Source organism: Rhamphochromis sp. 'chilingali', assembly GCF_963969265.1.
Source record: "Rhamphochromis sp. 'chilingali' genome assembly, chromosome: 7".
NCBI classification, from domain to species: Eukaryota; Metazoa; Chordata; class Actinopteri; order Cichliformes; family Cichlidae; genus Rhamphochromis; species Rhamphochromis sp. 'chilingali'.
The window spans coordinates 15108922-15124650 of record NC_137934.1 but is presented as its reverse complement, the minus strand read 5'-3'; positions in this window follow the sequence as shown (position 1 = coordinate 15124650).

Sequence of the window (15729 nt, the reverse complement as noted above, 5' to 3'; positions counted from 1 at the left end):
GTCACGCCTGTTTTTGTTAAACAAATGAGATGTTAACTATTAAGCTTTAGAAGTGCTCACTTTCCAATGATTTCCCCTTTGAACAGATCCGGGCTTGCCAAGTTAAGCAGGCAGATTTAAGAGTGTTATTGAGCTTTTTCTTTAAATGCTGTTCTTTGATTGTGTGATTCACTGGAAGAGGCTTGTGATGAGATTCCATCGTCATATCTTAAGGTTGGGCAATTACCACGTTGTGTCTCACACAGTCTTATACTTCACTTCGAGATTAAATGATTTCAGGAAAGTTGCCAAGTATGTGAAATCACTTGGCATTATCAGACACAGGAACGCCCTGGTGGATGCAGACTCAAGCTAATGGTCTGTGCATCATCAGGCAGGTTGGCTCCTCTGCTCCTCTGGACCTCCACTGGACCTCCCACTCATTGCAGGATCAAAGTCATGCTGGATGTCAGGGGACCGGAGGAGAATGACATTGTCATCAACCACTGACCACACCATCACTATGCTAAATCATATCACGGTATTTCCTGCTGATAGGCCTGGTATGCCCCTGTTTGTCTTATTTCTTTTATTCTCGGCCTTTCTGGAATGTCAAATTACACAATGTGCAAGAGGAAATGTCAGATTTCACCATCACCCTAAAGTGTTTTTGTTTGCTGCGCTTGTGTTGCTAACTGCGATGGTAAGCTCAACACGGGCCTGAGATGGACTAAACAATTGCCTTGTGGTTGAAGTGAAGTGGTTGTGTCGAAACCATGTCATGCTATGTAGCCTTTGCTTCCTGCATTTCACACACTCTTCCTTTGTCTTCTGTGCATGCAAGTGGACAAATGCAGTGAGCCAAAACTGCCACAGAATGGTTTCAATTTTAAGAAGAGTTACCTCACAGAAACAATACTCCCCAGCCCCACTTGGGTTTATTAAACTCACAGCAATTATTAGTGTGTATAAGTGTGTTTGATCTGGCTACAGTTCATGGCCTGTGTCTCTATCTGTGGGACCATTGATAACAGGTTGATCCATCCTTCTGTTTGGATTCAGGAGACGCTCAGAAGTTCTGCAGTCTCCCTGCTGAATTTAATCAAGCAATGAGACCAATGAAAGGAATTAAGACTGGAGCTGAGTCAGCCTCACAGAGGTCTCTTTATACTGCTGCCGAACTTGACGGGGTCCAGGGTTAGCATGCATCACACACAGGAAAACAGCAAGCAGCTTCCAGACAGTCGCAGCCACAGCAGTCCGCCTCTGAATCTCCCCCCCTACACACTCCTACTGCACGCTGTTTATAAGAAGCATATCGCCTTGCTAGAACCACTTTCAAAGAGCTTTCGTTCACATTGTGAGGCCCCCCATTTCCTCCTCTCTCTCAGGAGGGAAATGTAAGTGTGCAGGAGTGGAAATGTTGCAGAGTAGAAGGGAAGTGAGTGGACCATGTTATTTGTGGGGCTGTGAGGCCCATAGGCTTAAAATAAACTTACACAAAATGACTTACTGGAAACTGCTCAGTCTTCTGCTGCTGATTAATGCCTCATTTTTCTTTGGGCACAGAGAGTGTTTGAGAGCAGGACAGAGGGAGAAAGACTAACTTTTGTTTGATCCAAGGTCACTGAGTGGCGAGCTGCAAGGCGCTCTATCTAGCATAGGGATCTGTCTTCCTATTGGACATCCTGTCTCTGATGAATTGTTACTTCTCTGATTTAAAATTGCACAGAGGAAGCTGGCTGCTGTCAAGACACACCCACCAGCACACATACTTCAGCCAATCAGATGACTCCAGTTGTCCAGCATCCTTCGCACTCAAACAGCTGCCACAGGAGCTCCTCTACTGGAATTTTTTGTGTGTCTTTCCTTCCCTAATCTCTGACCACACACACTTGTTCAGTGTGACAGGCAGCCGCTGCCTTTTGGCTCTTACTCAGTCCTCCACCCCACCCCACCCCTCCACCCCACCCCTCCACACCCCACGTCTTCTGCACCGCCCTGAGACATGTGTGTGTTGTGAGGCAAATGAGCAGGAAAGCTGGGCAAACTTCAGAGACGGCTGTTGGAACCCAACAAAGGGGGCCCCCCACATCAGAGTTATATAACAGAAATCTAACTGCATGCTCACATGAAGAATATCACTCTTTTTCGCCTGCAGATGCATGCCGTGAGCTCATGCTGTGAACCCACATGCATTCTGGGTTTTTTTTTTGTCTTGTATACTAAGAGAAACAGCATAGATGCAAATATATTATCCAGATATCTAAGTGATTTCTTATAGACATCATCTGGAGGGGATGTGACTTCATCTACTTAAAATCCAACGTTTGTCATTTGTGCTAAGTGTCCCTCTCCACCCAACATATTTAAAAAGTAATTTTGAATTTTTTTTAGCCCAATATCTGATATTTTTTAAATATTTTTCAATCAGTCGATTGAAGCCCAGAGGCAGGAGAATCCCCACAGTCCTCAGGGTATCACCACCCCAATCGAAGTTCATTGTCGTACAGACCCTTCCATAGTCCCCAGATTGGAACTCAGTCAAATCCAGCCAGTAGCAGTTCCCAGTCTAAAGCTTAGCCAGCCACACTCAATATTAGATTCTATTCAGGGCCCAGCCATTTAATATCAGCCCCTAGCTTGGAGTTTAGCCACCAGCAGCTAGCAACACATTCGTGTATAGATGTAAGCCACCAAAATCAACACCATGTTCCAGCCCAGAGCCATCCAGAAACAGCCGACAGAGTCTTCCAACACAGAGTGTAGCCAATCATTACCAGCAAGGGAAAGGAAGAAGGAAGGTAGGAAAGATCAGATTCTGTGGCCCAGATCCAGTGAGAAAAGAGAGTGGGAAACCATTGACTCAGAACCAGCTTTTATACTAGATCAACCGAAGGATCCAGTTGAAAGGAAGTTGGAGAACCTGGGAACCATCATCTATGGCTATGGGCTGAGCGGTTTGGGGTAAAGAACAAGACTCAGAGACAGCAGAAAGGCCCTTTAAACCAGTTAAAGTCCAGGAGACAGCGGGAAATTGACAGATTAGTGAAAGAGAGAAGACAAATGAGGAAACAGTGGAGGAAGGCCTTTGAGACAGAAAGGGAGGGACTTACTGCCCTGCAGGAGTAAATAAAGCAACAACTTACTAAGCTACGAAGAGCAGAACACCAGATGACAGCGTAAGAAGAAAGAACGGACCCTTTTCTACAGCAACCCATACAGCTTTGTTAGGGGCCTTTTTGTTGAAGAGAAGAGTGGGTGTCTCAAAATGCCCATAAATGACCTGGAAGATCATCTCAGGAAAACTAACTCTGAGGATCGGAGCAGTTACCATTCCGAGTGATATGCCGCCTATCCAGGCACCTGAACACCAAATGAACATAAGACCACCTACATGGATTGAAGTGGAGAAGGTAGTGAAGCACGCAAGAGCAGCATCGGCCCCAGAACCTAATGGCATCTCATATAGGCTCTATAACAACACATCAAGAGTCCTCAAATACCTGTGGAAACTTATGAAGGTAGCATGGCAGAAAGGAGTGATTCCAAAGGCTTGGCAAAAAGCAGGAGGTATTCTGATCCCTAAGGAGAAGAACTCCTCATCCATCAGCCAGTTTTGCCAGATCAGCCTGCTGAACGTAGAGCGAAACATCTTCTTCAGTGTCTTGGCCCAAAGACTATCAACTTTCCTGCAACAAAACAACTATATTGACACATCAGTGCAGAAGGCCGGCATCCAGGGCTTCTCGGGATGTCTGGGGCATGCCAGCGCCATCTGGCAGCAGATTCAAACTGCCAAGAAAGAACAAAGGGACCTTCATGTGGCCTTTTTAGACCTTGCCAACGCCTTTGGGTCAGTTCCGCACAAGATCTTGTGGATGGCTTTTAACTATTTCAGCGCACCAAACCACATCACAGGTCTGGTCAAGACCTACTTTCGGGACTTACAGTTTTGTGTGACAGCTGAGAACACCACCACAGCCTGGCAGCACCTGGGAATTGGAGTTATGGTGGGCTGCACAATTTCCCCTCTGGCATTAATCATGGCAATGAAGTTGGTCATGCGGGCATCTCGGTGGGTAGTGGGAGGTGAGAGACTCGTCTTCCTCCCATTAGAGCCTACATGGATGACATGACCATCATTACAACAGCAAAACCATGTATGAGACAATTGCTACAGAAGCTCCAGGAAAACATGGGCAAGAATGGGTAAGAAAGGAGTTTAAGCCAAGTAAATCTCACAGCATTTCCATCATAAAAGGAAAACTGACAGCTGAGCAATTCTATATCAGTGGAGAACTAATTCCAACAGTCTTAGAGAAGCCTATAAAGAGCCTGGGACAGTGGTATAATGCAGACCTCAATGATATGAATGATACCTGAATGGCTAGAAGAACTAAGGCAGAACTTGGCTAATGACCTCAAGTGGATTAACAACACAGCACTCCCAGGGAAACTGAAGCTCTGGTGCTTCCAGTTTGGGTTATTACCAAGACTACTGTGGCCGCTGACAATGTACGAGATCTCACTCAATCATGCCAATAGAGACTGAAAATGTGACGTCATTCAGGGGTAAAACCGCAAAGGATTCTGGGAACTCGTGGCAAGAGGTACTAGCGCACGCAGGCTTTCAATTGAAATTACATTACACAGCGATAAAAAGAAACACAAAAAATGGCATTATTTCCACTACTAATTAATTACCGTTGAGCTTAAAGGTCCAATTAATAAACTGTTAACGAATGTGTATTTATGAAGTGAGACTGGTAAACTTACGACTGGTAAACTTACGTTTGTTCGTACGATGGTCTTTCGTTCTACACGGTGCATTTCAAGGTCCTGTACCCATCCGTCGGTAAACTGTACCTGGGCTTGTTGCAGTGACCTGAAGTTACTAAACTTCACGAGTGTATGCACTCACTCCAAGAAGCGTATAATTATAAATATGAGCGTGGTGAAAGTTGGGCAGCACGCTAATGTCTTTTGTCCACTCTGTGTGCTCGTAAGGGTCTAACCCTTTCACTCGTTTGATTTTTTTCCTCGTATCTTTTCTTTGACTTTTCTTTAAGTCTGTCTTTGTACGGACCGGCATTGTTCTCCTTCGTTTTGTACATACCTTTTTTGGGGGACAAAGAAAAAGCAAGAAGGTATTGGAACCGGAGAATGAACGTTTTCAGGGATGAAGTGGACCCCAGCCATATCTGTACTTGCTTACAGGGCATTATTTGATTGATGGTGTTTCCTCTGTATTATTATATGATCTCTCCATTAAATATAAAGCATCATAAGGTTACTGTATGTAATTTGGCGCTATATAAGTGAAATTGAATTGAACTGAATTATTTACCATTTCAGATTATTTGGCACACTATTTACTTAGCTCTGAGAACTAACTTCCTGGTATCTTTGCTAAAGTAATGACCATAACATAATTTCATGGGGTTTTTTTTAAACACACATCAAATACACGTACACACACAAAGGACACAGCAAACTGATATAATCTTAGAGTTACTGAAAGACTCATTTTATTAGTTCTGATGTGGCAGGAAGTCGCAATTTCCAAGTTTCCCTCAACTGCCCCTTCAAGTCAGATTTCTAACTTGGAAACTCAAGTGGCCCACCAACCCCTACTATCCAGGATGGCAGCAGTGCACATAAGCATTAGTAAAACTGTATAAGTTATAGTCAGTATTGCCACTTTTGTGGTCAGTGCGCAGAACACTGAGCAGGCATGAACATGCTGCAGCAGTGGTTTTAAGTGCAAAAAAACAAGTGTTGTTCTGCATTGCTAGTGATGCATGAATGGCTCTATCATAGTTTTCCCACTTTACAACTGACAATTGCTTAACTCGGAAGTGACATCACTCTCAGCACTAACATCCAACTTGGTTTGTGCTAAGCCCTGGAAGCTCATTTTTCATTGACTGCTTGCTGTGTCTACAAAAAGCAGATATTAAAAAGGCATTTTTCAGATAATTACTCTAATTACTCAGCATGATAGCAATGACTGTCCCTCTGCAGTGTTCTTTATAAACATTTTGCAGTAGGAATCTTTTTCTCCAGCACCTTATAGAACCTCTTTTGTTTCAAACCATACCCTCTTCCTCACCCCTCTGTCTGCTGTTTTTCCTGAAATGATGATGGAGAATGGCCCAATGTTTCTTGAAGGCTCTGGAAGAAATGAGGGTTGCAAGCTGCTGGACATCAGACTTGCATATGGACATAAAGGAGGAAGAGGAGGAGGGACATCCAGCCATGACCGAGGCCCAAACTGTAGAAGAGAAACCCCCTTGTGTTCATGACCCAGACCAGGGCCGGATGTTGCTATCTGTTCTGCCATTGTCTCCTCAAATGTTGGCATTTGAGTTTGAAAGATGGCTTTCAGTTATGCCAAAACATTCCTAAGACACAGTGTGGGGGGGAACACCCTCTTTTTCCTGCGCTGATTTGACGGAGCTCCATTTGTTTTCTAATCTTGCTGCATAGTTGAGTGCAAATTAGCTGATTGCACCACAGGGTTTCCAATCACATCTGAAGGATTGATGATAGGAGTTACTCAGGCATTAAGGAAGTGGGATTTACAAATCCAAAAAAATATAATTAAGAGATGCTGGGTAAAGAAAACCACAGCATTTGTTGATAGCAGCTCAAAACAGTTATTTCTCTGGCATGACTGACTTGGAGTTCTCCCGGAAAGCACCTTCTTCCACACTTTTCACCGTCAGCCACTCCATGTTGAGTGGCACTGATAGGGCAGCTTTGATGTATGACACTCCTGATAGAGGCTGCCGATAGTTTGACAAGAATAGCATGTGAAAGAGCAACAACATTCAACTGAATAATTATGTCGCCCACATTTCATGTTTGGGAACGCTTCCAGAAGGAGCGAGTAATCAGGAGATGTGAAGGCATATAGCATTGCAACCATGTGACACACAGAAGCCACTTTATCTCCTTTACTGGCTGACATACACCAGCTATCAGTCAGCTCTGGGAGGAGTGTTCACCGCTGTTCACACCACAGCATTCCAGCCATAGCATCCTCTCCTCTACTGTCAGTAAACCCAAACAGCCAGCTTGACTCAGAGCACATGGGCAACCTGTAATCAAGCTTGGTCCCGAAACTGGCATGTAAAAGTAAATCCTGTGTTTATATCCGAGAGAGGCCTCCCTCATGGAGTGGCTTACTTGATCTTCCACAGGAAATGCATAAGATGATTTTAAGCTTCAAGCCAAGCTGTAGGATTAAAGATCTTGACTCTCACCCTGCACCTCTTCCCTTTTTCTTTGTCTCTTTCTCTTGATCTGTGGCAGTCTGCCCATCTCCGGGCCCCTGTGCTCTGGTGGGTTCAGTGGACTGGTATGCAGCAGGAATCTTTGGATCAAGGTGATTTCACGCTCCTCCACGTTTTCCCAGGGCTTTGGGCGGTCTCTGTTACCTCTGTGCAGCCTGCAGCGTGTGATAGCACTTGACATGTGTTATCATAGGACACATGCACAAACAGCACCAACAGGGTAAGGCCATTTTATCTGTCTAACACCTCTGTTTCCCTCAAGTGTCACTGCTGTGACTGTCTGGTATAGCAGTCTCCCTTGGCCTCTTGCAGGGAGACCTCCTTCAGACGAAAACATTGAAGAGGGGATTTGTCAGCCTGCCCGTGCACAGACGAGGGGATAACCCTCTGACAATGAAATCTCAATTCTGAGATGAATCCTCTCAAATACCCCTGCCCTCCCCCCTCCTTTGAAGTTGAAATAACCTCACTAACCTTTGACATTCCCTCAGAGACAGTTCCCATTCTCACTTCACAGTCTGCTCTCATAATAGCGCCACAGTGCTCCATTTTTTTTTCTCAATGAAACTCCATATCTCATTCAGCTATTGGTGGCAGCAGTGAAAGGGAGAAGTTTGTGAGAAGCGGATCAGTTCAGCTACTCTCAGAAACACTTTCTGCAAATTACACTCACGCATGATCCGAAGCAGTAGATTTACATACATGAATATATCTTTTATTTATCCAGGAGAGATTAAAAATTTCTATAGACCTTGCCAAGAGGATAGGACAAATCCAAAACAATAGTCATAATAAAACAACAAGTAAAGAACAAAGAAGTTCACTGGACATGATTTTTACACATGTTATGAACACACAAATAAGACAATTTCATGTTTTTAATAATGAGTCATCATTCGGAACTGCGCAGAGAAAACACAGACCCGCTTTGTGGCCTTCAAGTATTAAAAAGTGAAAGGAAGTCGACAATCTCATGACTTCCTCTTCTATATATAATCCTATGGTTTAACAGATTAGATCCTGTTTTAGAAGGACAAAATAACAAACACTTTTAGATATCCTGAAGATGCCACAAGGACTCTCTGCAGATTTGCATGTCCATCCTCATACTTTCATGTTTAGGCATGCCACTGCGCCAAAGGACTTCCTTTGAGGAAAACTTTGTTCTGGAAAGCCATCAACATGCCACATCCTTTGCACACACAACTCACTTTGAAGGGCTATAACCTGACTGGAGGCACCACTGGCTACCAAATATTCACATCATGAATGTGACCACACATGCACCACTAAAAAGAGCATGCTCAAATCTAATGTTTATCTGATATAGAGCCTATGTTAGTCATATTTTTAAAGGTGTAAACATACCTGGAATTGCTCTTTGTGCTAACCTTTAGCGATGTTTGCATATAAAAATGTGTACTGGTTTTGTCAAATGTTTTTAGATATATTTCTGGGACATTTTAGCCTTCATTGTGATAGGATAGGGGGAGAAAGACTAAAGGAAGACATGGAGCAAATGGCCTCAGATCGCCTGCTCCTCCCAGTGAGCTAACCAGCATTCTCGGCATCCATCGGTTTTTAACAGCATTGGATTCAGCATCTTGGAAATCCAAAGAGACATATTTTATTGAGTCTTTGTATGCTAATTTCCAGCTCCATTTTGTCTGTTTTAGAGCACCTTTGCATGACGTTCAGTATGAAATGATCCTTATTCTCCCCTCAAATGGAGGCATGATATAATTGGTTTGTTTTTTGTCTGTATGTCTATTTGTTAGCGGTTAGCAGATATCTTGTTCAAATTTTGTGCGATGGTAGATACCAATATAAGCTCAAACTGATTTAATTTTGTTGCTGGTCAAGGACAAGCTCAACATCATTCCAAATGTGAAAATCAGTAATAACTCTACAATTCACGATTTCCTATGGATCATCTTCAAACTTCACAAAAACATACCAGGTCTTGGGGGACATGAGTATCTAGGTTGGCTAAGTATTAGGCCTTAACCTTCATTGTTAGCAGTCAAGGTCAAATTTGACCTTTAAAAATTTGGTAAAGAAACTGTTACGTACGGCCCAAAATGGCCTCCGTACAAGAAAGTAGTAGCTCTAATATTGACCAGTAAGGAACCACCACAGACACACTGCAATGGTTTACACAAGATTTCATTTTTTCTCAGAGTCAAACTACTGGCTGAAGACAACTCTGGCCAGGAATCCAAGGCCCAAGGCCACCGCGGTCAGGGTAGTTAGCCTGGTTACAAACAGGGGAAAGGTGGTCACTTGGAAGAACAAGCAGCCAAAAACATATCAACCCTGCATCTTCCCCAGAAAGGCTTCCCACCCACCTTTTCAGGCCTGGCGTCGTTCGAGCTTGGGTCTCCGCATCAAATCCTGCTTCCACTCTCAAGCTGAAACTTCCCTAAAACTTGTCCAGTTTCCTTTTCATGGGCACAGAGAGTCTCCAATCAAGTGTTTGTTTCCCCTCCCAGCAGGTCCACACAAATGCCAATTAAAATGAGTCCTCCCTCCAACATCCTCAGATTATTTTAAAAGCAAAACCAGGCCAGGTTAAAAATCTTTTCCTTTAAAATGTGCACACTTCATCCTGGAGTCTCCGAGGCTTCCCTGCTGCACGTGCAACAATATAGCACGTGAAAGGCCATGGGGAGAGGTATCCTTTGGGGGAAGTTGGGCTCTCTGAGTGCCCTTTTTTGTCTTGCTGAGCCTTGGTACACCCCCCCTCTGTTCACCCACCATCTAATTCAGCAATTTTTGCAATCTCCCTTTAAGCCAACTTTCTTCTGATTGGCCCCTCAGAAACCAAACCAAAGGCCAGTGGGAGGAGCCTCTGTTAGTCAGAGCAGGGTAATCACATCAGGTTTATCAGCTTTGACTGACATCAGACAGAGCCAAGAGGAGAAAAAAACTTCCTAAAACTGCACCTTTAGATCACAAGTATTATTTGCACATACCCTGACATCAATTTTAGAACTTGACTATTTTTAATATAAGCATCCATCACTGTAACTGTAAATATACATGACAGAAAATAAAGAAGAGCACAATTTTAACAATTTTTTTTAACATTGCAAAAGTATGTATTGAAGGGTGTACGTGAGGCTACTACACTGAAAGATCATCAGGAGCACATTTGTTCCCCAAACAGACTGGAAGCTGACTAGAAAGTAGCATAAATAAAAACAATGAAGCATCCATGATGCCTGTGCACAACCTCATCGGAGTGCTGCCTTATACCTGTCGAAACATGGTCAAAATGATATGAGGGCAAATGGTCTTCCCCACAGAGTCTCTTGTATATCCTCTGATGATGACATTTCCTTTTTTTTTTTTTTGCCTGTCCTATTTGGTTCTTTAGCCGTCAGAATTGTTGTCTGAAGACCAACAAGGATACCCAATGGATATACTTTGCCAAATGGATCATCACGGCCTTGCCGTATTGGTCCATTTGATCAACCTTTGTTGTTATTGTTTATTTTATTTTATTTTCAGTTGTTACAGACGGGACAGACATGACTGAGGGATAGGAAAGGGAGAAAGAAAAATGAAAGAAAAGAAAAACAGAAGGGAAGAGGGACAGTGAGAATGGGCACTTAAAAAGAGAAAGAGAGAAAAAAAATCTCCTGGATCACCTGTTGAGAGAAAAAGAAGAGAAAACAAGCAAAAAAAAACAAACAGAGCAACATACTAAACACAACACCATCACGTTAATCTAGCTAAGTGTAAACAGCAGTAAATAGTAAATATTGAATGTTGTTGTGTAGCAAGCAGGACCGACAGCGTATAATGTTCTTGGAAATAGCAGCCAATAAAGGTGTAGTTTATGTCTATGAACAGTGAACACCCGTGTGCACACCTGTGTGGATCAGCGCGCTTGTATTCAAAAGGTTTCCCCATGTAATGGTCTGCTAGAGGATGTAGAGAGCCATAGCCCTGTCCCCAGGGCATGAAGCAGGCATGGAGGAGATCCAGCCTCCAGACATCCAGAGGCCCCAGAGTGCGAGAGCCCAAGGAGGACAACCGGAGGGGCATCCGTGCCACCCTCCTGGGAAGAGCTCAGGAGAGCCCCAGATGAGGGGTCACCCAGTAGCCACGGCTCTGCCGGCAGCCAGCTGTGCCAGAGTGAACCGAGCTGCAGGCCCAGAGGCCCGAGGGCCCCCTTTGCCCCGGAAGAGGCCTGACTGAGCAACAGGCACCAGGCCCCGCCAAGTAGTCACCGGGAGTGAGCTGGTACATACCTGAGCGCCCAGCCCCGGACACCAAGAACTACCAACGCACCGACCCCTGAGGGCATCAGTTACCGGCAGGGAGTGTGGTGAGGGGAGATAGGCCTTGGAGGGCCTGGGAGTTCCCAGAGAGGTGGAGTGTAAGACCCGACCTGACATATAAACACAGACAAACAGGCACACACAGACACAAACATGCATTCCCACCCTCATGCACACATATACAAATACTCAGCACTCACCCAACATAGGGATAGACATACATGGACACTGTACACAGAATCACACTCCCCAAACAAACTCTATACCCCAGGTCCAGGTACCCTCACCCCTGGAGGGGGAAACGACACCTAGACCCAGGAGATGTTACCCTTTCCCCCGGGGTGGAGGCAAGCAGACCGCCCCAGGCTCCGCAGCAGCAGGGAGGCCCCGCATCCCAGATCCCAATCGGACAGCCAACACCTCCTCCCAGCCCCCCCCGCCCTGATGGCCGGCAGAGAACAGGGGTGTGTGAAGACCCCAAACCTCCTTCCTCTCGCTCATGTGTAGTGTTGCTGCGTGTTGTTCTAAGGTGTATTTAAAACACGGGAGAGCATGGTGCTGCTGCCAGAGAGCAGCAGGTGTTAGCACGGCCCCTCCCGAGAACCCTCAATGTCTACATGGATTTAAAATTGAGAGGTGGGCACCGGCAGCAGAGGTGGGGTTGAATACACAGACCGTCCACTGGACGCCGTTAACGTGCCCACCCTCCCTCAAGGCCCTATCCGGTTGTTCAGTCTGACGTCACTAGCTGTGTCTGGGTCTAAACTCCGCTGCAGGTCCATATATCAAACGATCACTATGGCATTACTGAGAGTTGAAAAACTGTCTAAAGTCTTTCATCTTTAATAAAATTATCAGCGTTCTGCTCTACCAGGTGTAACAATTGAGTTTAACATCCAGGCATCCATGAAAACGGAATTTATGACATTAAACGGAGTTAGAAGTTAGCAGGGAGTTAGCTCGCTAGCTTCTATCTAAATACAATATAGCATGTCCTGACTGCAGGGTTTTGGAAACAAATTAAAACGTACAGCTCTGCTATCACTTCCAGCATAAATGAAGACAGAAAACTAAACAGCAGTGACGTTTGTAGGGTTACTGAAGTTGGGCTAGCTGGTATATAATGATGTGCTACGTGACCGCTAGCGACACAGCTATGTTAGCATAATATAAACAAGCTAACTTTTTTTCCACTCGATAAAAGTTAACGTGAGTGTTCTCGGTGGTCAGAAACAAATGTAATCGCATGGCAGAATGCTGTAAAAGGACCAAACTTCAGCTAGGAGAACAACTGAGATAATCCATCCACAATACGAGGTTAGTCATTCATATACTGCTGCATGGGCTGGGCTGTAGTTACATCCTAAGGTTTTAAAAACTGAGCTTAAATAAATGATTAGCGGTAATAAAAGCCGAGGAGGTCAACAGGGATCACTGACTGTTTTAGGAGCTTTTTGAGATCAAATAGAAGAAAAATACATAACATTAAACATGTTAACAACACAAAAGCCATATTAAACGCAGACTACTTTAGACCCGGAAGTAGGATTCGTCGCGTCATCACTGAACAACCGGATATGTATGTGTTATGAGAGTATGATGATGACATTTTCTTCAGTAGTTGAGAAAAGTACACTATGTTGAAACTTTCAACCATAGCAGTTACTACTTAGCAGTTTTGTGACGTATACGACATTTTGGAGGGTTTTTTTTCTGTCTTGTCAGATCATCTTCCTTCTTCTTGTGTTAAAAATGACCAAAAAAGTAATGATAAAAAAGAAAAATGTTTAATGAGGAGCAAAGCAGTAAGGAAATGATAAGAAATCAAACATGATAGTGATAAAATAAGCAGCAGATTACTCTAAATTGTGTTTATCTGCATTATTCTATGCATTGATGTATATACTTGTCTGACTTTTCCCTCTGTTTGCTCACTGTTCTGCTAGCTTGAGAAAATTAATAAAGAGGTTCTGTTGTATTTGCAGTCAGTCCAGTGGCTTATTGCACGATCCTCAAATATGTTGGGACAGCTGGGTTGGAGAATTTCAGGCCTAACAGCAGACAGTGCTAAGTACTGATTTATACTATAAACTGCATTTAATAATGTAAACGGTCCATGATTTGTACTTTAGAAATGTGGCATCCTTTCCTTTTTTATATACAGCAGCCGTCTAGTTGATATCCACTTTAATACTGCCTTCAACTGACTTGATATCAAGTTTTTTCCCTCAACTGTAAATTATTTTGCTTTTTTAAACACCTAGTAAACTTAAACCAGATTGCATTCGCAGCTGACAGGCCCTGTAACAACATCTATGTGAAATTTAGATGACTCTTTCTGCAGTTTTTGCACAAATAATTACAGGAGGAGCATATAGGACTCATAGCCACCAGCAATTTACTGAAATCTGTGAATGATTATTGTTATTATTGTTGTGCATTGTTTTTCATTTCTTTTAACATCTGCATTGCATTTCTGTCAGCAGACATTCATATCCATTTAATGTTAATGCTTTTATGTGCTTGGTCACCATCTGTTTTTCATAATTATGCAATTATATTTTGTTCTTTATTAACTGAAAAAACTTTGAGCTAAAATGTACTTTAACTATATAAAAAATGTCCCCAGTTGTTTGGATTCTATAGTTTTACCATAAACAGCATAATGAACTTCATGTGACACACTTTTGTCAACTATAAATTAAGCAAAATTATTGGGTTTTCTATGGCACACCATCTATGAATTATTTTTGAGGTGTTTAAACCTTTATTTCTATTATTTTTCTTTAATATAAAGCTGATGAAATGTATGCGTAGTAAACTGTGTTAAAATGGACTCCCAAAGACTATCGATGGTCCAACAAAGGGTCCAGACATTTGCAATTTTTAAAATTCTTAAAAAGTTGTTTTTGTTTGTTTTATTTAACACAATATAAGCTATCGGAAATCCCATTTCGTCATCATTACTATTCAACAATTAACCTTGGCTACAATTAAAGTTCCACTAGTAATAATAAACCTATAAATGTAAAACAACCCATCCATAACAATTAACTAAACAAAATAAATAGAAATAACATATGTATATACACATACACGTGTGCATACATATTTCAAAGTTTCCTTGAGGAAGATGCTGAAACAGAAGTTGTCGACAATGCATCCATCAACATGTAAGTGCTACACAAGTACCAGTCAAGTCTGCACCTCTCTTTCCAACAGCTTTATGGTGTGGCTCATCAGCCTTATTGCTCTGTAGTTACTACAGGTCTGAAGATTACGTTTGTTGAAAATTGGTACCAGTACACCTGTTCTCCATTCCTTAGGCATCCTTTTAGTCTCCATCATTGTGTTAAATAATCTGGTTAAAAAGTCCACTGTCCTCTCTCCTGGACTTCTCCATACCTGCACAGGTATATCACTAGGTCCAACCACTTCTCCACTCTTCATCCTTTTCATAGCAGCGCTGAAATGAGAGAATATAAACAAAAAATCGATCCAATACCAGTACCACCATTGGTATCAATACTATGGATATTTGGATTGTTTGTTTTTGATATTTGGATTCTGCACTCTATTCTCTCTCTCTCTGTCTCTGTCTCTCTCTCTCTCTCTCTCTCTCTCTGATTTCATTCATTCATGAGCTCCTCATAGTATTCCTACCATCTTCTCAGCATAGACTCTTTCCCTTTAATACATTTCCATCTCTGTCCTTAATCACTCTAATCTGCTGCACATCCTTTCAGCCTGATGTACATGATTTAGACTTTTACTTTAAAACTGTGTCATAACTTGGGTTGTAACCAGAACTTGCCTTTAACTTTATGATGCCATTCAAGCTGTTGCATTCTGCATTTACCCAATGTTTAGTTACATTACTTGGGAGGGTCATGTGAGATTAAGTGGACAGCTACAACGTGGTGTTAAAAGGAATTTTCCATGATGACATAGATTTCTCCACTAAAGCATAATTCATGCATTAGCCTTTCCTTTTTCATTTGCTGCCTCTCTCTTTGGGCATAGCCTCCCAGTACAGCTGTCTGGATACACACAATTACACACATGGTCCTCTCTCCATTAACTTTGATACGACTCTAGCCATCTCACAAGCTCACTCTTGGACTGAGAGCAAAAAACATAGTATTGCTGTAATGACAATG